Here is a 23990-nt window from a genome sequence, read left to right as displayed (position 1 = left end):
GTAGAATTCCCCTGGGAAGCCATCTGGCCCAACAACCTCCTTGTTGGGAGATTTTTGATAGCTGACTAAATTTCTTCACTAGTTATGGATCTGTTCAAATTTTCTATTTCTTCCCATTTGAGTTTTGGCAGTGTGTGGGTGTCTAGGAATTTGTCCATTTCTTCCAGGTTGTTCAGTTTGTTGACACATAATTTTTCACAGTTTTCTCTGATAATTGTATTTCTGAGGGATTGGTTGTGATAAGTGCAATTTCATTCATGATTTTATCTGTTTGGGTCCTCTTTTCGAGAAGTCTGGCTACGGGTTTATCAATTTTGTTTATTTTTTCAAAAAAACAGCTCTTAGTTTCATTGATCTGTTCTACTGTTTTTTGGTTTTTTTTTTTTTTTTTGGATTCTATATTATTTCTGCTCTAATCGTTATTATTTCTCTTCTGCTGGCCTTGGGGTTTCTTTGTTGTTCTGCTTCTAGTTCCTTTAGGTATTCTGTTAGGTTTTGTATTTTTGATTTTTCTTGTTTCTAGAGATAGGCCTGGACTGCAATGTATTTTCCTCTTAGGACTGCCTTTGCTGCATCCCAAAGGGTTTGGAGTGTAGTGTTTTCATTTTTAATTGTTTCCATATATTTTTTAATTTCTTCTTTAAATGCCTGGTTGGCCCATTTGTTCTTTAGTAGGATGTTCTTTAATGTCTATGCATTTGGAGGTTTTCCAGACTTTTTCCTGTGGTTGGTTTTAAGCTTCATAGCATTGTGATCTGAAAATGTATATGGTATGATCTCAATTCTTTTATATTTATTGACGGCCTTTTTGTGACCCATTGTGTGATCTATCTTGGACAATGTTCATGTGCACTTGAAAAGAATGTGTAGTCTGTTGCTTTGGGATGAAAAGTTCTGAATGTATCTGTCAAGTCCATCTGACCCAATGAATCATTCAGACCATTGCTTCTTTATCGATTTTCTGCCTAGATGATCTGTCCATTGCCATAAGTGGAGTATTAAAGTCCCCTGCAATTACATTTTTATCAATAAGACTGCTTATGTTTGTAATTATTTTACATATTTGGGTACTTCCGAATTGGATGCATAAACATTTATAATTGTTAGCTCTTCTTGATGGATAGACCCCATAATTATCATATACTGTCCTTCTTCATCTCTTGTTACAGTCGTTAGTTTAAAATCTAGTTTGTCTGACAGAAGTATGGCTACTCCAGCTTTCTTTTGACTTCCAATAGCATGATAGATGGTTCTCCATCCCCTCACTTTCAATCTGAAGGCGTCCTCAGGTCTAAAATGGGTCTCTTATATTTGCAAATGACATATCGGACAAAGGGCTAGTATCCAAAATCTATAAAGAGCTCACCAAACTCCACACCCGAAAAACAAATAACTCAGTGAAGAAATGGGCAGAAAACATGAATAGACACTTCTCTAAAGAAGACATCCAGATGGCCAAAAGGCACATGAAAAGATGCTCAACATCGCTCCTCATCAGGGAAATACAAATCAAAACCACACTCAGATATCACCTCACGCCAGTCAGAGTGGCCAAAATGAACAAATCAGGAGACTATAGATGCTGGCCAGGATGTGGAGAAACGGGAACCCCCTTGCACTGTTGGTGGGAATGCAAATTGGTGCAGCCACTCTGGAAAACAGTGTGGAGGTTCCTCAGAAAATTAAAAATAGACCTACCCTATGACCCAGGAATAGCACTGCTAGGAATTTACCCAAGGGATACAGGAGTACTGATGCCTAGGGGCACTTGTACCCCAATGTTTATAGCATCACTCTCAACAATAGCCAATTTATGGAAAGAGCCTAAATGTCCATCAACTGATGAATGGATAAAGAAATTGTGGTTTATATACACAATGAGTACTACGTGGCAATGAGAAAGAATGAAATATGGCCCTTTGTAGCAACATGGATGGAACTGGAGAGTGTTATGCTAAGTGAAATAAACCATACAGAGAAAGACAGATACCATATGTTTTCACTCTTATGTGGATCCTGAGAAACTTAACAGAAACCCATGGGGGAGGGGAAGAAAAAAAAAAGAGGTTAGAGTAGAAGAGAGCCAAAGCATAAGAGACTTAAAAACTGAGAACAAACTGAGGGTTGATGGGGGGTGGGTGATGGGTATTGAGGAGGGCACCTTTTGGGATGAGCACTGGGTGTTGTATGGAAACCAATTTGACAATAAACTTCATATATTGGGAAAAAAAATAAAATGGGTCTCTTGCAGAGAGTAAATAGATGGGCGTTATTTTTTTTTTATCCATTCTGATACCCTATATCTTTTGACTGGAGCATTTAGTCCATTTACATTCAGTGTTATTATTGAAAGATATGGATTTAGAGTCATTGTGTTATCTGTAGGTTTCATGTTTGTAGTGGTGTCTCTGTGGTCTTTGCAATACTCAGAGAGTCTCCCTTAGGATCTCTTGTAGGGCTGGTTTAGTGGTGATGAATTCCTTCAGTTTTTGTTTGTTTGGGAAAACCTTTATCTGTCCTTCTATTCTGAATGACAGGCTTGCTGGATAAAGGATTCTTGGCTGCATATTTTTTTCTGTTCATCACATTGAAAATTTCCTGCCACTCCAGAAAGGAGTGCTAGGTCTGCTACTACCTTTGTGTCTACCCCTGTAGATTAAGGCCTGTTTATCCCTGGCTGCTTTCAGAATTCTCTCTTTATGTTTGTATTTTGCCAGTTTCACTATGACACGTCATGCAGAAGATCAATTCAAGTTACGTCTGAAGGGAGTTCTCTGTGCCTCCTGGATTTCAATGTCTGTTTCCTTCCCCAGATTGGGGAAGTTTTCAGCTATGATTTGTTCAAGCACACCTTCAGCCCCTTTCTCTCTTTTTCTTCTGGAACTCCTATGATAGCAATATTGTTCCATTTCATTGAGTCACTTAGTTCTCTAATTCTCCCCTCATGATCCAGAATTTTTTTTATCTCTTTCTCAGCTTCATCTCTTCTCATAATTTTATCTTCTATTTCACCTATTCTCCCCTCTGCCTCCTCAATTCTGGCTGTTACCACCTGCAGGTTATTTTGCACCTCATTTACAGCATTGTTAAATTCATCATGACTATTTTTTAGTTCCTTGATCTCTGCAGCAATAGAGTCTCTGCTGTCTTCTATGCTTTTTTTCACGTCCAGCAATTAATCTTATGACTACTATTCTAAATTCTTGTTCAGTTTTTTGTTTATATCTGTTTTGAGCAATTCCTTAGCTGTCATTTCTTCCTGGAATTTCTTTTGAGGAGAATTCTTCTATTTCATCCTTTTGGCTAGTTTTCTGTCCCTTATGTGTTTTAAAAGCTTGTTATGTGTCCTGCACCTGTGAGCACTACTATATTAAAGAGGGGCCATACACTGTCCAGGGCCTGGCCCTGCCAGAGGTGTTCTTTTGGAGTGTGTTACTTGCTCTCTGTTGTTGTGGCTCTGGTTGCTTTATATCCCTACTCGTAGTGATGTTTTGGACCCTCCACCAGGTGTACTTTGATTTCTTTGTTGAAGTAGCCCTGGAAAAAAATAAAACAAACAGAACAAAACAAGCAAAAAATAACAAAAAACCAAACACACACAAAACAACAAAACAACAACAAAAACAATGGGGTGGGGGTGGTGTTAGTAGAAAAGGCCTTATCCCATGCAAAGAGAGAAATGACAGGGGTGGGGGGAAAAGAAAAGAAAATTGACCAGGCAGAGGAGCTACACAGCTTATCCAGAGAGAGAGGAAAATAAAGAAGGAGATATAGAATAGGTATAAAGATAATAGATTAACTATGTCTGCTTAAACAAACCAACAACCAGAATAAGCAGACTAGAAGAGGGAAGAAATAAGGAGAAAAGAAGGAAAAAAATTATATATAATAAGAACTGCCCACGAATTAAATCAGAAAATGCAAAACCGCTGAGTGCCCTGGAACCAGGGGCAGCTGTGGACTGGAGGAGGGGCTGTCTGGTTGGTCAGCATCAATCTCTGGTGGATATGCAGTTACCAGACATGGAGGGGCATGGTTTGGCATAGGCAGGTACCGCCTCCATTGTGGGCTCTTTGTCCATTCCCTGGAGCCCCACACTTTGTTGGTGATGGGGAGAAAAATGGCAACACCTGTCTCTCCTCCCCGGACTGGGTGTCTCAAACCACTCTGTTCAGGCTGTCCTCACTGTGCAACGGGCGTGAATGAGGCAGATTGTCTCACTCCTCGACTCCCGCTCCTCCCTGGCATTTGGCTGGGATTTAAACCCCGATGTCTTAATGGTCCTGCTCTGTGTGCCCCAGTTCTGAGGAAGTGCTGCTCTGTCACACCAATAAATGGCCTCTGGCTGAGGGGTGCAAGCAGGGACCTTTGTCCTTTGAACAGCTATATACCTTCTTTCCACAGCACTCCAGTACAATCCCCAGAGTGGGGATTGCTTTCTCCCACTGCGGACTGCACCTCTGAATTAGTTACTGAGCTCGGGGCTGGCTCCCCTCCTCCCCAGGTGCACAAACAGGACAGCTGGCCTTAGTCTGGACAAAGGCCTGCAGTTAGAGATTGGATCCTTCTCTGTCCCCGGTCCATGGTTTTTCTCCTGTCCAGATACTGTCCTACACTTTCACAGTCTCTCTTTCTCTTCTCTTTGTCTCTCTGCAGAAGGGGATCCCTCTCCTGCATGCCTACCCTGCCTGTTTTCTCTCTCCCAGTTCATAATCATGCATCTATGGCCAGCCAGGTTGTCCCTATGGGCTACTGGAGTTTGCAGCCCAGACTCTTGGAATTCAAAGTCCTTTGGCCTCAACACTGCTGTGTTTGAGGGATGAGAGAACTTTGGGTCCACCTACTTCTCTGCCATGTTGGATCTCCAGTATTATCATGTCTCTGAGTTCCAATCCTCTTTTGCAAACCAGGGCTATTCAGATAGTTGTGAGGATTAAATAAAATGGTGAATGTGAAAAAAAAAACAGTTTAAAAATACATGTAACTCCTGACATCACACACACAAATCAACTCAAAATGGATTAAACCCTTAAACAAAAGACCTCAAATCATAAAACTTGTAGAAAGAAACATAGGGAAAAACTTACTGACATCCATCTTAGCAATGATTTTTTTTTTTTGGATTTAACAACAACAACAACAACAAAAACAAAAGCAAAAATAAACAAGTGGAACTGCATCCAATTTAAAAGATTCTGCACAGCAAAGGAAGCCATCAACAAAATGAAAAGGCAACCTATAGAATGGGAAAAAAGTATTTGCAAACCATGTATCTGTAAGGGGTTAATATCCAAGATATATAAATAACTCCAACAACTGAATAGCAAAAAAAAAAAAAAAAATCTGATTAGAAAATGAAAGAAGAATTGACTAGACATTTTTCTAAAGAAAATATAGAAGTGGGTGAAAAGGTCCTTAACATCACTATCCTTAGAGAATTGCAAATCAAAGCCATAATGATGTATTACCTCACACCTGTTAGAATGGCTAGCATTAAAAAGATAAGAGATAAAAAGTGTTGGCAAGAATGTAGAGAAAAGGGAACCCTTGTGTACTGCTGGTGGGATTGCAAAGTAGTACAGCCACTTTGGACAAGAGTATGGAGGTTCCTCAAAAAATTTAAAATGGAACTACCATATAATCCAGCAATCCCACTTCTGGTTATATATCCAAAGGAAACAAAATTACTATGTCAAAGAGATATCTGTATCCTTATGTTCATAGAAACATTATTTACAATAGCCAAGAAATGGAAACAACCTAAGTGTCCACTGACAGATGAATCAATAAAGAAAATGCAGTGTGTATGTGTGTGTGTGTGCATGTGCACATGCATGCGCACATACAATGGAATAGTATTCAACCATAAAAAGAGAAATCTTGTCATTTGCAGCAACATGGATGAACCTTGAAGGCATTATGCTAAGTGAAATAAGTGATACAGAAAAAGGAAAATACTGTATGATTTCACTTAGACGTGGGATCTAAAAAAAAAAGAACTAAACTCATAGAAAAAGAGATCAGATTTGTGGTAACCAGAGGTGGGGTGGGGGAATTGGATATATGTGGTGAAAGGTACAAACTTCCAGTTATGAGATAAATAAGTAGGGGGATGTAATGTACATGACTGTAATTAACTCTTCTGTATGATATATTTGAACATTACTAAGACAATAAATCTTAAAAGTTCTCATCACATGGAAAAAAAAACTTGTTTTCCTTTTGTATCTATATGAGATGATGGAAGTTAACTAAACTTATTGTGGTCATTATTTTGCAATATATGAAATTCATTATGCTGTACACTTTAAACTTACACAGACATGTGCCAATTATATCTCAATAAAACTAAAAGTTAAAAAATGGGAAGAGGAATTAAACAGACGTTTTTCCAAAGATGACAAACAGATGGCTAGTAGGTACATGAAAAGGTGCTCAACATCATGAATCATCAGGGAAATACAAATCAAAACCATAATGAAAAACACCTCATATCTGTTAGAATGGCTATCATCAAAAAGATAAGAGATGAGAAGCGTTGACAAGGATGCAGAGAAAAGGGAACCCTTATACACTGATGGTAAGAATGTACACTGTTACAGCCACTATGAAAAACAGAATGGAGGTTCCTTGAAAAATTAAAAGTAGTATTATCATATCATCCAGCAACCCCACTTCTGGGTGTATAGTCAAAAAAAAGTGAAAATAGGATCTCAAATATTTGAGATCACTCACATATTCACTGCAGCATTATTCACAATAGCCACAATATGGAAACAACGTGTCAGTCAACAGATAAACAGATAAAGAAGATATAGTATGTATGTGGTAAATACACACACACACACACACACACACACACACACACACACACACACACAAGAGTATTATTCAGCCACAAGAAAGGACATCTAGCTACTTGCAACAACATGGATGGACCTTAGGGTATTTTGCTAAGTGAAGTAAGTCAGAGAAAGATAAATACTGTATGATTTCACTTATATGCAGAATCTAAAAAAGCTGAATTCATAAAACAGATTAGAATGATGGTTACCAAGGGTATGGGGTAGGGTGGGGGAAATGGAGAGATGTTGGTCAAAGAGTACAAACTTCCAGTTCTAAGATGAATAAGTTCCTGAGATCTGATGTACAGCATGGTGAATATAGTTAACAATATTGTATTACATACTTGAAAGTTGCAGAGAGTAAGTAGATATTAAATACTCTCACAACAAAAAATAATGTTATATGATTTGATGCAGGTGTTACTTAACACTATGGTGGTAATTATTTTGCAATATATAAATGTGTGAAATCAACACACTGTACACCTTAAACTCACACAATGGTACATTTCAATTATATCTCAATAAAGCTGGAAAAATACATGTAACTATATTTTTCATAAACTAAAATTTTCTTATTAAAATGTGTTCTACTGTACACATAATTACTGAAATTACCATATTATTCAAATAATTTTAAAGTTCTTTATTCCTTAGTGTGAAGAAAATTTTTCACTATAAAACTTAATTTAAAATGAGGGTATTTCCTATAGTTGGGTTTCAAATCAAAGGAACACACCTCTGAAATGTCATCAGTTATGGGATAAATATGATCAGGGTTATCCTGGTGGCATCTAAGTAACCATGGCAACAACTAAGACCCAATAGTTGATGTCATTATTGTAGGAGTCCCTGATGAACTTGAAAACTCATCACTAAGGTCTGGCTGCACCCTTGACCCTGCTTCTCTCTCTCTCTCTCTGTATAATATGATATGATATAAATAATATATATTATGATATATGATATGATATATACAATATGATATAAATAAATTATATATATTATAATAATATAAATAAAAATATATATATATAATTCAATATTATTGGACAGATCCATTGTACCATAGTGTTTTGACCTTCAGATTCAGCAAATTTAACAAACTTTGTTATTCAACCAGTGGTCTGGTGGCCATTTGATTCACTTTTCTTCCTCTTCCATTTCTTAAGACATCTTTGGACTCTGATACACTCACTGCCCCAAATCCTCTGCCAAAATTCAACCAAAATGTCTACTTGTACAGTTAGCACATGGCCTCAGTGGTTGAAAAACAGGATTTTAGAAGATATATCAAATCATCAAATGCCAAACCACTAGACTTTTCAGATTCCTATATGCTGGGATTGTGGGGGCTTTTACTCTCTGTGGAAATTGTACTGAATAGGAAATAAAACTGCTCACGTCATTATGATCTCTAATTACAGAATTAGGGGTCACTAAAAAAATCCTTCATCTTCTCAACTCTCATTTTCTGTTTCCTATTTTTCTCCTCTTTCTCATCTCCTTCCATGACCTTCTACCACCCTTATCTCCTTGAATTTTTTTCATAATAATTCTAGACTCAACTATGATCCCTTTTCTAATAATTCCTCGTATTCCTTTATCTGCATTCTTAATTCTTTATTACTCTTTATTACTCTTGGAGTGCCAGGTAGAGAAACAAAGGCAGAAGTCCAAGGTGAGGGCAGGGGAGAAGACAGCAGGCAAGGCCCTCAGAGACAGCAGCAAAACATGTGGGGAGAAATGGTTGTTGTAGGACCCAGGAAGCAGCAGTAAAACCTAAGTTCACATCTTTCATGCTCAGTACTCTAGCTTTTCCTCTACAATTCCCTCAGAGCTTTTCTATAATCAACCATAGTGTGAGAGAAACATCCCTGCCCTTTTGCTACTCTGATGCAGCCCAATAGTTTTCCATCTTTATTTACTTCCTGAGATCATTGCCACTCTTTGATGTACAGTGGGGTTGTCCCATTACGATCTCTTTCTCTTGTCATATTAGCTTGAACAAGGTATAAGTGCCATGACTAGAACATCAGATTCAACACAAATTGTTAAGGTTTCACTTGGCAAGGAAATGTCACAGTTATCCATGCTTCCTACCTGGTCTTTTCCACCTCTACCCTCCCACATCAAGCTGGTACCAAGAACAAACAACTGGATAAGGAGGAGGACTGGCAGTACCCTGAAACATCTCTATCACCTGACAGCCCCATCAACAACCGTGTGACGGTAGCAGCTTTCAATCAATAGCAGGGGTGGGTGTAACATCTTCTGAGGGCTCGATGAAGGCAAATTTAATTCAAGAAATAAGCAGGATGTATACTGGGAGCCAGATTTCGTTTCCCATCCTTTTTCACAGTTGCTATAATAATCTAAGACTTCTAAAAATAAAGCCATAAGGATGGCACAACCAGAGCTTGTTAACTAAGAAATAATGAGGCTAAATGAACTACAGATTCATAGGCTTATAAAAGGAATGGCCCATTGCCTCAAAGGGTTGCAACATTTCTGTACCCCAATTTCATCCAGCCAATATCTGACTTGGGAGCCAATACCTCTATCCTGCTACTGTTTATTTCTTTAAGCAGACCCGGAAATGGGTGGTGGGGGACAAAAAGACCAAACACTAGAGCTGCTAAAACAAAATGAGATATACTGCAAGGGAAAGGCTGAAGGAGTTCACTGACTGAACTTGAAAAACTCCAAGAAGAAAAAACACAATCAGATGAAACAACTATCCTCAGTGGATCTCACAGTTTCCCACTGCAAGTACTGTGACTTAGGTAAACTATGGGAGGCTGTGACATTCCGAGAAAGATATTGAACTCAGAGTAAGTAGACTTGGGTCCAAGTTCCTTGTGGGATCTTGAGCACATTTGGCTTCTTTGGGTTTCCATTTCCTTAATGGCAACATGGTGACAAAAATGATGCCTATCAACAGGGTTGCCCATATGACAAAAGACATTTGGGATGGGAAACACTTTATGAAGTACAAAAGGCTGGTTGTCATCATCTCCTTGGATTGTGGTGCTGGTTACGGGGACTAATCATTGCCTCTCTCCATGTTTGGAACCAATTAAAACATATATAGAGGAGTCAGAAGTTGTATCAAAAGTCAGCTTTATTACTAGTTAATCTGGATTTAAGAACATGGCTTGACCTGTGACATTTTAGTATATCTTATACCACACTATCTTCTTTACATCTTCTGTACTTTTCTTGATTATACTATAAGCTTCTGGTGAGCAGAGATTATGTCTCATATCTCTGTATTCCCAGAGTTTTCCACAGAGCCATACATGTAGCAGACACTCTGAATGATAAAGGATCACATTAATCACATTTATACTCTAATTTCTGTGTGAAGCCTCTCTCTCTACTAGCCTGGGAACTCTTGGACAGAGGGGTTCATGTCCTTTCATTCCCTATGCTTAATTCCCAGCACACAGTAGGTTCTTTATAAAAGTGACTTGAGGGGCTCCTGGGTGGCTCAGTTGGTTGAGAGGCCAACTACGGCTCAGGTCATAATCTTGTGGTCTGTGAGTGCGAGCCCTGCATCGGGCTCTGTGCTGACAGCTCAGAGCCTGGAGCCTGCTTTTGATTCTGTGCCTCCCTCTCTCTCTGCCCCTTTCCTGCATGGTCTTTGTTTCTCTGTCTGTCTCTCTCAAAAATAATAAACATTAAAAAAAAAAAGTGACTTGAAAGAAAATGAAAACAGAAGGGTACCAGATTGTCTAGTGCCATCCAGGGGTTGTACAGAGGGAATTAAAGTAGGAAAGTATCCTAAGGATTCCATTCCTGATAGCTTGTTCATTTGGGAAGATTGCTACCTACAAACTGTGAGGATTTTAGACTGTTTTTTCCATGGCAAACTTTAGCTTTTGTCTACTCATCAGGTACCCTAGCTATCTGGGATTCTACACCCTGGATATCTCAATTAGAGTTACTCTGCTAATGTTCTTAGAAGAGAAACACTGTCACTTGATAATTAACTTAGAGCCATGACCAAAGCCTGTGACATCCAATGTTTCAGTGTATAATGCTGACCATTGTTCTTCTCCCAAGGGATCCACACACCACGAAGTAATTTCCTTTAGGGTTGCTGTTAGAATCAGCTCACAGCACAATACCCAGGCCTCCTGGACAAGTGTAGGAAAACTGGGAGAAATAACATCTCTGCCCCCTGCATCATTAAGCTTCCTGGTAACTAAGGGAGATGCAGTGCTGCCAGGCTAAGATTGCAGAAGTCAGAATGAGATGGCACATAGAAGGGGTAAGGATCTCAAAACACTATTCTAAGGAGTATTAGTTCAGGGCCTTGCAGAGAATGAGAAAAAAAAGTCTTCCCATACAGATAAACTTTCAGTGCCTCTATGGGGCACATGTAAGACATGCAGCTCACTCAACGTCAGTCACCTGAGCAGGGCTGCTCTGGAGTCAGACCCTCTGCTGTCTGTGATTCTCTTTGTGTTTTCTAAGCCCTGAGAAGCTCTGTGAGTCTGATGCCTCGAAAGATGTGCACATGTGTGTACTGTGCTGTGCTCAGCCCTGGACTATGTGTTTTCTGTGGGCACTGGGAGAATTCTCTGATTTTGCCCTTCTGGAACAAATCTGAATAAAGCAACTTTACTTTCAAGGTCTTAAAAGGATACAGCAAGTCCTATTTCTTTTTCTTTTTCTTTTTTAAATGTTTTATTTATTTTTGAGACAGAGAGTGACAGAGCATGAGCAGGGGAGGGGCAGAGACAGAGCGAGACACAGAATCTGAAGCAGGCTCCAGGCTCTGAGCTGTCGACAGAGAGCCGGACGCGGGGCTCAAACTCACAGACTGTGAGATCATGACCTGAGCTGAAGTCAGATGCTTAACCAATTGAGCCACCCAGGCACCCCAGCAAATCCTATTTCTTAACATGATGGCCAAGAAACTGGTGGGCTAGAGGCAGTCATCTATCCTGGCACAAGGCCCTAGTGCTCTGCCCCACATACCAGGCTCTATACCATACGGCTGATGCAGGACAGGAAGGGCTAAGCGACTTCAAAATCAGTAGTCTGGTGCAACCAATAGAGATCTGTGCAGCCACTTGCATTTGTGGCATTGAGCACTCGAAACGTTGCTAGTATGACTGAGGAAGTGAATTTTAAATTTTTATTCTATTTTCACTAATTTAAATGTAAAAATGAACAACTAATTCAGTTATTATAAAAATTTTAATGTGAATCTCATTTTTCAAGTGTAAATTTTATGAAATATAAATGCAAATCAAGTACTTCTGACAAAATGCAGTGTCAACATTGAGATGTGTTGTTAAGTACAAATTATATGCAGGGTTTCAAAGACTGGGTATGAAAAAAAAAGCAAATACTTTACTAATAATTTTTCATATGTTGAAATGAAAATGTTTTGGATATATTGGGTTAAATAAAGTACATCATTAAAATTAATTTCACAATTTCATTTTTTTCCCAATATAGTTACTAGAAAGTCTAAAATTGTGGCTTGTGTTCTGTCTATGGAACAGTGCTAATCTAGACCACAATTTCACTTCTCTCTACATGACGTCTCACTTGACCAAGAAACTACCAAAGAAACCTATCCATTGCTCCTGACTTCTGTCCAGTTCACTCTATTTTAATACAATGTTTGTTGGAGGTCTTCCATTTGCTGGGCACTGTTCTGTGCTGGAAATATAGCATGATGGCTCTTAGCAGACATTCCAAATGGAGATATAAACAATAAAGATAAAGTGCAAAAAACTCCATCAGCCAACTCTATCATAGCCAACTGCTATGCAGAACTTAAACTAGAGCAACGTGATGGAGAGAGCCAGGTGGTGAGAAAGCTGTTGGGAAGAAGTCTGAGCAGCAGGGAGCCAGTCATGACAGGTGAGGGAGAATGGCCAAAGGCCCCAAGCAAGGAGTAAGTTGGAATACTTGAGGAAGGAAAAGAAAATGAGTGTGACTGGAATACAAGTGTGAAAGGTGGCAGGAAAGGAGATCCTACAATAAACACTGCACCAGGAGTATGTGGAGCCATGTTAAAGTCTCTACCCTCACATCAAATAGGTTTAGATCTTGGACAGTTATCCTCTTAGGATAGCATCAGTTTCTTCATCTGTGAAATGGAGTGGCAATTGGTAAAGGAACTTGCTTTCAGTTCTGAAAGCATATGATTTTTCCATATATTCTAAACAATAAAAATCCTGTCCTGGAAAATGAAAGAAAGGGAGCAAATGTAAATATCCTGACCTCTAATCCCTTTCAGGATTTAGCAACTGCTTATCTGATGCCTTCCTTCCTCTTCCACTCACCATTCTGTTTTTTTTATTTTAAAGAAAAAGAAAATCATTTGATATTTAGCCAACTCATTCTCATACAGTATCAAAGGTAAACTCCTAAATTCCCTGGTATACACACAAGAATGCTTTCCTCTAAAATGTGAACTAGCTTCCTCATAAGAACAATTAGATATCCTGCACAGAGACTGCCCTCCTTCCTTTATAATTATACTATAACTCCCTCAGAAGTCTGTAATTTCCTAGCTTTCAGAACTTTGTATTTTTCAAGTACCCACTGACTGGGAAATCTGGATTCTTAGATTGGCAATGACTCTGCCAAAGATTTGCCTATGGGAAAACACTTCCAAGGAGACAACATCTACAAGAGTCACATCTCCAAGGAAAGAATAACATACCCGGTCATACTCATTTATCATCACAATTTAATAATGCACAAGAGAAGCCTATGAGACCACATCAGGGGGAATTTCAAGGACACCTGTAACGAAGGGGCTGCATGATGGATGGCTTCACAATCAGCCTTTCATTGGTCACCTCCAGCTCTTAGAACATACAGACTGATTCTCAATGAATGAGATTTAGGAGAGGGACTAATAGGGGACAGGAGGGAGATACAATAGTTTGTAATATGAAGCATGAAAATGAAAACAAAATCCTAGGAATGAAAGAGAAATGAGGTTTTACTTTAAGTCCAGAGAAATGGGAGGGGTAGGGGTAGGGATGGTGATGGTGGTAAGAATAATAATAACCCAACATTTACGGCACTGTTCCAAATGCTTTGCATGTGTTAAATGTATTAAATGTAATAATTTTTTTTTCTTAGCATGTGTGTGAGGGGCAAGAGAGAGGGAGAAAAATAATCTTAAGCAGGCTCCATGCTCGGCACAGAGCCCAATGTGGGCCTTGATCTCAAGACCACGAAATCATGACTTGAGCTGAAATCAAGAGTTGGATGCTTAACCGACTTAGCCACGTAGGCATTCTTCCAATTTTTTTTTTAAGTAATAAAAATTTATTGAGAATTCCTGAGATGGTGGTTACTGCCTCCCAACCTAGAGGGAAGAATCAACACTGTAGGAAATCACTCAGAAATCACACTGTCCCAACACCTCTGACCAACACAGGAAGGAGCAAAATCATTCCACTGAAAATTGGTCAGGCTTTTTCATCCAAAAAGGTTTGGGAGGACAGATGCAGAAGAGACCATCACATGATACTGGAGGCAGGATGGGGGTGTGCTGGACCCCAAACTGCTCTTCAAAAATCAGGGGAGAAACAGATCCACTTCTTCTCTGGGCATGGAGTTCCTGGTGACCAGGCTCTCATTTCTCACCCTTGATGAGGCTGTCATTGTCCAGGTAAAACTTTCATCCTGTAGGTTCAGCACAAGGTTGTCAACAGTGAAAAAGATATGGTTCTGTGATGTGGCAATCATCTTGGAGATGTTCTAGGATGCCTGGATCATGGCAGTTTGATATAGCCAGGGTTCCTGTTCAGGACTTCTCCAAGGTGAGAAGGTTGGGGTTAAGGGTTTACATAACACCCAGTTTCAATCCCTGGCTCCATCCTTACTATTCCAGCCCTTCTCTTGGGTGTCAGATTCAAGGTTGTGCTCACATAGTTCATGCCTAGTCCCACACTGGTCCCCACCTGTGGGCCCCCCTGCAGGCAACTGCCAGAACCTTGATGCAGCAGCAGAAATGGAGGCAAGGCCAGCTATGTCACTAATTTAAGGTGCTTAAACCAGTGCCTGGCACATCCAAGGACCCACAGATCCAGGAATACAATGTTGTATCTCTGTCCCTCATGATGGGGTGTGATCTGCACTCTTACCAGAGCTCACAAGAGAAACTAACCTCATGTTGGCCTCTGTGGGGCTTTGCTTGATATCGTATCCTTGCTGGGCCTCTTTTCCTTTTCATGCCCACTTCCCATGCTCCTGTAGGTTTCCTGGGAACTGCTTCCTAACACGTTGCTTGTCTAAGGGCTCAAAGACTCTTTATCTAAGGGCTTAAGGTCTTCCAGGGAGCCCAACCTGTGACACTCACCAAAAGAGAAATGAGTCTTGACAATATGAGACCAACAGTGAAATGTGGGACATTTTCCCCCTGATTGAATTTCTAGAGCTAAGCTATTTAAGAATTAGGTTTTATTTTTTAGCTCAATTATTCTGGATTTACCACAGGTCAAAATAACAATAAGATATCAAAGAAATAATATGACTGCATTTTTCTGAGCCTTATTTTCCACCTTCAGGACTTCTCCTATGCCATGGTAAGCTGCTTAGATGTGACCCCATGTGTTCAGACAAGAAAGCTGCCCAGCTACTCAAGCTTCCTTTCAAGCTGGCACTCCCTAACCCTGGGGGGCTGTTCATGCCTCATGATGACCTGCAGGCCAGAGTTGGAATCTTAATAAATTACCACCCTTATTAAGTGCCCCACTTTGGAGCTTCCAACTCTCCCCTTTTTATTCATCTCCTTGTTGTAACCTGGGATGCTAGGGATGACCTAGCAAGTACACAGGGCATGGTCTTTTATCTAGGTAACTCCTGAACCCTTGCTTCTCTGCCTTTAGGGGAAAGTGGGCACATTCTCATTTCTTCATCTAACCAAGGAATTTCAAAGTAAACTACATTTTTTTAAATCTCAAAGGGCTCTTGTGCTCTCTCCTATGCCCTCTTATAATTAGCAGACTTCACAGCAGCTTGCACATAGCCTGAGCTCTGTCCTGTGGGGAGACAGTTGTTTGACTTTGAGAGAACATCTCAGGGAAATCATTATACTCACTGTTAAAAAGACTCACTGATGAGAGGACACAGGAATCTCATTCTTGCTTCTTCTCATCAGACATGGCACAATTATGTACCCAGCACTAGCATTCACTGGCAAGGTTAGAAACATACCCTGGGCACCAGTTACATATAGACATGGGAATCACATCTGGATCTGTTCCTGCCTTGAGGGCTCACCATCAGTGTGCACCTCATGTCCTCTGAAGCTCACAGCCCTATAGTAAAACCTTCCTGGGAGCTTTTATACCAGCCCAAACCACTCTTATTTTTTTTTTTTTTAAACACTCAGCCTTTTGTCTACTAGCAACTACTGTCTTCTCTTGCCCTTACTTTATGGTAAAACTTTTATTAAAAAAGCTGTACCAAACTCAGTAGTTCATTTCCTCACACCCTACTCACTCTTGGACCCACAACCACTCCCTACTGAGTACCTGTTTTGAACTGGGCACTGTACTTATATTAATGACTCTATAAAGTACAGGAATATTATGCTATAGTCAGTTGAATGATGGTCTCTCAAGTTATGACACTAGTAGTTAAGATGGCAGAGTAGTAAGGGGACCCTGGGCTTGTCTCATCCCTCAAACACAGCTAGATCAACATCAAACCATTTTGAATACCTAGGAAATTGATCTGAGGACTAACAGAACAATCTGCATAATTTGAGGGAGAGAACACAGGAGGTACATAGTGCAGAGAGGTGAACTGGGGGAGAGAAGAGCCTTGGTGCTGCAGAGGGAAGGGAGCCCTTTGTGTGGAGAGCAGAAAGACTGGGGGGCAGGGTAGGAGAGTGGGCAGCCCATTGGGTTTGTGCAAGAAGCACTCTCCTGAAAGCAGCTAGATGGAAAGAGTAAAAATGCACAGGGGACTGCACAAGAAAATGGTTCCCCAAACCACTGACAGGGGAAAAAGGAGAGGGTTTCAATATCACCAGTTTTTATAAACAGTGGGGCAGAGTCTGAAGTTTCAGAGGTCTGTGCCTGGTGGTGCTCTGGTGAGGAAGCAGGATGTAGCCCCGGGAGTGGGCAGCAGGATCTAAGGATCCCCTTGGTTGCAAGGGGAGAAGCACTTCCCCTTCTTGGAGTGCATTTGGTAGAGGTGATACAGCCTCTCCACAGGCAAAAGACCCAGCAGGTGCCATCAAGCTGCCACATTCCCCATATGGGAACAAAGACTCTGGCTGAGGGCAGCAAACCCTGGTGCTGCTTGTGTGTTGTGATTTACCATAAACTCTAAGCTGCTGCTACTGTGCAGTCACATGACTGTTTCCTAAGATAAGCCTGCACCAGTCAATGTCGGGATCACTAGAGGATCACTGCGGGTCCGAGCTGCTGGGGTCTCTGAAGTGTGGGGTTTTGAAATACAGCCATGCCTGAGATAAAACTCTGGATGGAGGGAGGTGCCGCCTGGTAGGCAGACAGCTCAGATAGGCAGGGGGAAGGCAAGGAGCTGATGGAAGGGGCAGACACAGGAAGGGTGATTCACCGCATGTCTGTGAGGGTGCAAACATCACGCTCTAGAGACTAGAGAGGAGGATGAAGCCATTTTCAGTATTAGCCCAACATGGATGCACCCCAGTGAGCTCAATAGTGCCAACAAGTGGAGGAGGCAGCTCTACTCCCTGTACCCTCCAGGCACATCTCCATTAGGGCAAGTTGACCTAAGAATCAGAGCACCAGCCCCCTCCCCCAAAACACCAGCAAAAATCCTTTCCATGCACTTAGTCTACTGTACATAGACTGCTGCATAGTTTCAGTTCTAGGGGAAAGCAGATCTAGCTTCATTTGGGTTTTATTTTTTATTTTTTTTTGCTTGATCAGCTTTTTTCTGTTTTAATTGTTTTCTTTGATACAGAAAGAGCAAAATTTTTATTTTATTATATTTAATTTTTCTAATTTTTAATTTTTTTCTGTTTTCTTTTTTCTATCAAGCTTCTCTTAACAAGCAGACTAAAACACACCTAAGATCTTAACAAGCAGACTAAAACACACCTAAGATATAGCTTCCTTTATTTGATTTTTTAAAAAATTTAAAACTTATATTTCATTCTATTATTATGGTACTTTCCTCCTCCAAAATCATAAGATAGAGGAATTCACTTCAAAAAAAACAGGAAGAAATGATGGCAAAGGGTTTAATCAATTCAGATAGAAGTAAGATGTCTGAACTAGAATTTAAAACAACAATTATAAGGATACTAGCTGGGCTTGAGAATCTCTTTCCAAAGAGATACAAGAACTAAAATCTAGTCATGCTGGAATTAAAAATGCTGTAACTGAGATGTAAACCCAAACGGAAGGCATAAAAACAAGGATGGATGAGGTAGAGGAGCCAATTAGCAACATAGAAAATAAAAATAAAATTATGGAAAATATTAAAGCTGAAAAGGAGAGGGAAACAAAGATCAGGGATCATGAAGGCAGACTTACAGAAGCCAACGATTTATTAAAATGTAGTAACACTGATATGATAGGCATCCCAGAATATGAAGAGAGAAAGGGGCAGAAGGTTTATATGAGCAAATTATAGCTGAAAACTTCCCTAATCTGGAGAAGTGGACAGACGTCAAAATCCAAGACGCAGAGAGAACTCACATTAAATTCAACAAAAGCTGGCCATCACCAAGACATATCATAGTCAAATTCACAAATTACAGAGACAAGGAAAGAATCCTGAAAGCAGCAAGGGAAGAAAAGTCATCAACCTACAAGGGAAGACAGATCAGTTTCATGGCAAATCTTTTTACAGAAACTTGGCAGACCAAGGGGAGTGGCAGGATATATTCAACATGCTGAATGGGAAAAATAGGCAGCCAAGAATACTCTATCCAGCAAGGCTGCTAATCAGAATAGGAGCATAGATAAAGAGTTTCCCAGACAAACAAAAACTAAAGGAGTTTATGACTACTAAATGAGCCCCGCAAGAAATTTTAATGGTGACTCTTTGAGTGGAGAAACAAGACCAGAAGACCAAAGACAAGAACGAACCAGAGAGCATCACCAGAAATACCAACTCTACAGGTAACACAATGATACTAAATTCATACCTTTCAATAACCACTCTGAATGTAAATGGACTAAATGTTCCAATCAAAATCAGGATAAAAAACAACAACAACACAAGATCCATTTGCTGCCTACAAGAGACTCATTTTAGACCTAAACACACCTGAAGGTTGAAAGTGAAGACATGGAGGGGCGCTCGGGTGGCTCAGTCAGCTGAGTGTCCAATTTCAGCTCAGGTCATGATCTCACAGGTTCAAGTCCCACGTGGGTTTGAGCCCCATGTCGGGCTCTGCTGAGAGCTCAGAGCCTGGAGCCTGCTTTGGATCTGTGTCTTCCTCCCTCTCTGTCCCTCCTTCCCTCCCCAAAATAACTAAACATTAAAAAAAAATTGTAGAAAGTGAGGAAATGGAGAACCATTTATCATGCTAACAGATGGCAAAAGAAAGCTAGAATAGCCATACTTATATCAGACAAACTAGATTTTATTTTTTTACTTATTAAAAACATTTTTTAATGGTTACTTATTTTTGATAGAGACAGAGAGTGAGAGAGAGAGAGAGAGAGAGAAACATACAGAGAGGGAGAAACAGGATCCAAAGCAGGTTCCAGGCTCCAAGCTGTCAGCACAGAGCCCAATGCAGGGCCTGAACTCACAAAACCCAAGATCATGACCTGAACTGAAGTCAGACACTTAACCAACTGTGCTCTCCAAGTGCCCCAAACAAACTAGATTTTAAAACAAAGACTGTAACAAGAGATGAGGAAGGGCATTATATCATACTTAATGGGGGTCTATCCATCAAGAAGATCTAACAATTATAAATATTTATGCCCCCAACATAGAGAAACCCAAATATATAAATCAATCACAAACATAAAGAAACTCATCAATAATAATACCATAATAGTAGGGGACACACCCCACTTACAACAATGGACAGATCATTTAGCAGAAAATCAACAAGGAAACAATGGCGTTAAATGACCTATTATACCAGATGTACTTAACAGATATATTCAGAACATTTCATCCTAAAGCAGCAGAATATACATTCTCAAGTGCACATGGAATATTCTCCAGAAGAGATCACATACTGGGGTCACAAATCAGCCCTCAACAAGTGCAAAAAGATCAAGATCATACCATGCATATTTTCAGATCACAACCTTACCAAACTTGAAGTTAACCACAAGAAAAAATTTATTTATTTATTTTTTTTTCAACATTTATTTAGTTTTGGGACAGAGAGAGACAGAGCATGAACGGGGGAGGGGCAGAGAGAGAGGGAGACATACAGAATTGGAAACAGGCTCCAGGCTCTGAGCCATCAGCCCAGAGCCCGACGCGGGGCTCGAACTCACGGACCGCGAGATCGTGACCTGGCTGAAGTCGGAAGCTTAACCGACTGCGCCACCCAGGCGCCCCAAGAAAAAATTTAAAAAGTCCTCAAATACATGGAGGTTAAAGAATATCCTACTAAAGAATGAATAGGTTAACCAGGAAATTAAAGAAGAATTAAAACACTACATGGAAGCAAATGAAAATGAAAATAAGACAGTCCAAACCCTTTGGGATGCAGCAAAAGCAGTCCTAAGAGAGAAGTATATTACAATTCAGGCCTATTTCAAGAAGCAAGAAAGGTCCCAAATACACAACCTGACTTCATACCTAAAGGAGCTAGAAAAGAAACAGCATATAAAGCCCAAAGCTAGCAGAGAAAGGGAACTAATGAAGTTAGAGCAGAAATAAATGATAAAGAAACAACAACACCACAACAAATCTTGTAGAACAAATCAATGAAACTAGAAACTGGTTCTTTGAGAAAATTAACAAAACTGATAAACCCCTAACCAAACTTATCAAGAAGAAAAGAGAAAGGTCTCAAATAGATAAAATTACAAAGGAGAGATGAGAGATCACAACCAACACCACAGAAATACAAACAATCATTAGAGACTACTATGAAATTATATGCTAACACATTGGGCAATACAGAAGAAATGGACAGATTCATATAAACATACAAGCTACCAAAACTGGAACAGAAAGAAATAGAAAATTTGAACAGACCCATAATCAGCAAAGAAATTGAATCAGTAATCAAAAATCTCCCAACAAACAAGAGTCTTGGGCCAGATGGCTTTCCAGGGGAATTCTACCAGACATTTAAAGAAGAGTTAATACCTAGTCTTCTCAAATTGTTCCAAAAAATAGAAATGGAAGGAAAACTTCCAAACTCATTCTATGAGGTCAGCATTACCTTGATTCCAAAATCAGACAAAGACCTCATTAAAAAGGAGAATTATAGGGGCGCCTGGGTGGCGCAGTCGGTTAAGCGTCCGACTTCAACCAGGTCACGATCTCGCGGTCCGTGAGTTCGAGCCCCGCGTCGGGCTCTGGGCTGATGGCTCAGAGCCTGGACCCTGTTTCTGATTCTGTGTCTCCCTCTCTCTCTGCCCCTCCCCCGTTCATGCTCTGTCTCTCTCTGTCCCAAAAAAATAAATAAACGTTAAAAAAAAAATTAAAAAAAAAAAAAAAAGGAGAATTATAGAGGCACCTGGGTGGCTAGTTGGTTAAGTATCCAACTTTGGCTCAGGTCATGATCTCATGGCTCATTAGTTTGACCCCTATGTCAGACTCTGTGCTGACAGCTCAGAGCCTGGAGCCTGCTTAGGATTCTGTGTGTCTGTCTCTTTCTGCCCCTGCCCTGCTTGTGCGCTCTGTCTCAAAAATATATAAACGTTACAAAAATTTTTTGAAAGAGGAGAATTATAGGCTGATATCCCTGCTGAACACAGATGCAAAAATTCTCAATAAAATACTGGCAAATCGAATTCAACAGTACATTAAAAGAATTATTCATCATGATCAAGTGGAATTTATTCCTGGGCTGCAGGGCTGGTTCAATATTTGCAAATCAATCAATGTGATATGGGGCGCCTGGGTGGTGCAGTCGGTTAAGCGTCCGACTTCAGCCAGGTCACCATCTCGCGGTCCGTGAGTTCGAGCCCCGCGTCAGGCTCTGGGCTGATGGCTCGGAGCCTGGAGCCTGTTTCCGATTCTGTGTCTCCCTCTCACTCTGCCCTTCCCCCGTTCATGCTCTGTCTCTCTCTGTCCCAAAAATAAATAAACGTTAAAATCAATGTGATAGACCACATTACTAAAAGAAAGGATAAGAACCATACGATCTTGTCAATAGATGCAGAAAAAGCATTTGACAAAATATAGCATCCATTCTTGATAAAAACCGTTGACAAAGTAGGAATACATGGAATATATCTCAACATAATAAAGGCCATATAAGAAAGAGCCCCAGCTAATATCATCCCAAATGGGGAAAAACTGAGAGCCTTTCCCCTATGGTAAGGAAAAAAATAAGAATGTCCACTCTCACCATTACTATTTAACATGGTACTGGAAGTCTTAGCCTCAGCAATCAGACAACACAAAGAAATAAAAGGCAACCAAATTAGCAAGGAAGAAGTCAAACTTTCACTATTTGCAGATCACATGATCCTCTGCGTACAAGACCCGAAAGACTCCACCAAAAAATTACTAGAACACATGAATTCAGCAAAATAACTGAATATAAGATCAGTGTGTAGAAATCTGTTGCATTGCTATACACCAGTAATGAAGCAGCAGAAAAAGAAATCAAGGAATCAATCTCATTTACAACTGCACCAAAAATAATAAGATACCTAGGAATAAACCTAACTAAAGAAGTAAAAGATCTGTGTGCTGAAAACTACAGAAACCCTTGTGAAAGAAACAGAAAAAGATACAAAGACATGGAAAAGCCTTCCATGCTCATGGATTAGAAGAACAAACATTGTTAAAGTGTCTATACTACCAAAAGCAATCTATACATTTAATACAGTCCGCATCAAAATACCGCCAGCATTTTTCACAGAGATAGAACAATCTTAAAATTTGTATAGTACCACAAAAGACCCTGAATGGCTGAAGCAATCCTTAGAAAAATAAAACTGGAGGCACCACGATTTCAGATTTTAAGCTATATTACAAAGTTGTAGTCATCCAGACAGTATTGTATTGCCACAAAAACAGACACATACACCAATCGAACAGAATAGAAAACCCAGACATGGACCCAGAACTATATGGTCCGCCAATCTTTGACAAAGCAGGAGAGAATATCCAATAAGAAAAAGACAATGTCTTCAACAAAAGGTGTTGGGAAAACTGGACAGTGACATGCAGAAGAATAAAACTGGATCATTTTCTTACACTATACAGAAAAATGAATTCAAAATGGATTAAAGACCTAAATGTGAGACAGCAAACCATCAAAATCTTAGAGGAGATCACAGGCAGCAACTTCTTTCACCTTGGCCAGAGCAATTTCTTACTAGACATGTCACCAAAGGTAAGGGAAATGAAAGCAAACATGAACTACTGGGCCTTCATCAAGATAAAAAGCTTCTGCACAGTGAAGGAAACAATCAATAAAACTAAAAGTCAGCCTACAAAATGGGAGAAGATATTTGCAAATTACATATCTGATAAAGGGTTAGTATCCAAAATCTATAAAGAACATATCAAACTCAACATGCAAAAAACAAATAATCCAGTGAAGAAATGGGCAGAAGACATGAACTTTTCCAAAGCAGACATCCAGATGGCAAACAGACACATGAAAAGATGCTCAATATTATTCATCATCAGGGAAATACAGATCAAAACCACAATGAGATACCACCTTATACCTGTCAGAATGGCTAAAATTAATAACTCAGGAAACAACACATGTTGGCGAGGATGCAGAGAAAGGGGAACTCTCTCACACTGTTGGTGGGAATGCAAACTGGTGCAGTTACTGTGGAAAAGAGTATGAAGATTCCTCAAAAAGTTAAAAATAGAATTACCCTACGATCCAGCATCACACTACTAGATATTTACTCAAAGAATACAAAAATACTCATTCAAAAGTATACATGCACCCTGATGTTTATGCAAGTATTATCTACAGGGGCACCTGGGTGGCTCAGTCAGCTAAGCGCCCAACTTCAGCTCAGGTCATGA

The 23990-nt window shown here is 40.0% G+C and overlaps 1 protein-coding gene and 1 non-coding gene across 6 annotated transcripts in view; both read right to left on the bottom strand.

Moving 5' to 3' along the window:
• TMEM108 (transmembrane protein 108) overlaps positions 1–23990 on the bottom strand; it is a 373458-nt gene that overhangs the window by 141994 nt on the left and 207474 nt on the right. The window lies entirely within an intron of this gene.
• On the bottom strand, positions 14738–14953 carry LOC121034279 (small nucleolar RNA U89). Its single transcript, XR_005792359.1, has one exon. It is a non-coding gene; the product is annotated as a small nucleolar RNA U89 (small nucleolar RNA).

Source organism: Herpailurus yagouaroundi, unplaced genomic scaffold (assembly GCF_014898765.1).
Source record: "Herpailurus yagouaroundi ecotype Mexico unplaced genomic scaffold, PumYag 159, whole genome shotgun sequence".
Taxonomy (NCBI): domain Eukaryota; kingdom Metazoa; phylum Chordata; class Mammalia; order Carnivora; family Felidae; genus Herpailurus; species Herpailurus yagouaroundi.
The sequence above is the reverse complement of the archived record's forward strand: the minus strand, read 5'-3'. Positions and strand labels throughout refer to the sequence as shown.